The sequence below is a fragment of the Coptis chinensis genome, chromosome 1 (genome assembly GCF_015680905.1).
Source record: "Coptis chinensis isolate HL-2020 chromosome 1, ASM1568090v1, whole genome shotgun sequence".
NCBI lineage: Eukaryota > Viridiplantae > Streptophyta > Magnoliopsida > Ranunculales > Ranunculaceae > Coptis > Coptis chinensis.
The window spans coordinates 75,965,973-75,967,665 of record NC_141456.1 but is presented as its reverse complement, the minus strand read 5'-3'; positions in this window follow the sequence as shown (position 1 = coordinate 75,967,665).

The window sequence follows — 1,693 nt, the reverse complement described above, 5'->3', positions numbered from 1 at the left end:
ACATATTTCTATTTTCTTTTTCTTTTCTTCTGGCACAGGTAACTGATTTTGATTTGTGACAAGGTTTTTCTCTTCATTTTTCTGCACTTCATCCTATTTCTCATACTCATCATCTAGGTAGGCTTATTTAATTGTGGTTACTAGATGGGTTTTTTTTTTTTTTTTTGGTGAAGTAGAAAGGATTAATGAAAGGTTCAGTGGGGCGACTAGCGGTAAAAAAAAAATTTACAGGTGCGAATTTTTGGCTATATCGATCGAAAAGAAGGCCTAAATTCTCTCGCCTAGGATTTGGGTAGTGATCAAGTAAGTAGGCGTGTGAACTTCTCTATTAGGAAGAACTACTCCTCTGTGTCATTACTCATATATCATACATTTTGAAGCTTTTGGTTAGATTCTTACGGGATATGAAAACTTAGTTGTCTAACAACCGTGGGTCCCGAAACTTCTTTAACTTTGTGTACATTTAATGATAGTCGATTGCATGAATGCTCATGAAAAGATGTAAAACTATTGCATCGTATTAAATTAAGTTTCTAAGAACAAGTCCTAATTTTGATGCTAGGGTGAGATTTCTAAATATTTTTCATCATAGAAGGAGAAACGAGAATTTGTCACTAAATCGTTTATTTAGACATTAAGTAACTATGTACAACTATGCATGCCTAATTTTTGCAAAAGGTTCTCACCACCCCAAACAGTCCGGACAACGTGTCCTCAAAGTGTTAAGAGGAAGAAAGAGTATACACGAGAGGCTTTGAGCAAAATAAAAGTGACATCTTCCACGAAATTTATTGTAACACACTATATATTATACATCATAAAAGTAGAAGCCTGCTGTTAGAGTAGCACACTGTTAGGTCACTTATTTATTTCACATCAAAACATAAAACAAATATGTACAAGCATCAACTCACATTGCTGACCTTGGCGGGGGATAGTCCTTCCTTGCCTCGTCCTGTAGAAATGCCATTCCTTAGCATCCCGCCAATCTATCATAGCTTTCAGGACTTCACTCCACTTCCTTTTCTTTGCATTGTCTAGATGAGCTATCATTTTTCATCATTAGGGAAAGAACGAACTTTCTTAAGATACCTTGCGGGGGCGTGTCCATGTCGAAATCGCAAAGAACGAATTATCTTGTTTGTTGGACACATAGAGTCGACCTTTACCCGATCTTGAAGGTGGCTGCAAACTTCGGGAAGTATGTCCTCACTATCCTGCATGTTATAAGCTGGCGGGGTGATGTAATCTTGCCCGAAAAGACCGAGCCTTCTTAAGATTCTCAATTACTAGTTACGTAATGTAGTCGAAGGTGAATGCGTTCTTTGGGCCAATGCATGGAATGTCTTACACTTCCTTTGATGCGTGGAAAAATGCCAATCTCCCATGGTGTTGAGAAGAATAAATAGCATGGCGTTCCACATTCATGGTCATCTTGGCTAGTGGAATATTGTATTACGGCCATCGGCCCGGCCGGCCGTTCTTTGGCGTGGGCAAGGCCATCGCCATAGCGGGCGACAAAATCTTCCCTAGAGTAGTCATTAAGGTCATTCTCTATCATGTATTGGATGGGGAGATCTGGTGAAGAGGAGGAAGGTCTAGAGCCATAGCCACCGTTGGCTCATAAAAGGAGTGTCGGGTGTTACCAATATGTAGTGTAAACCCATTCAAAGGAAACCACGGACCGGTGGTA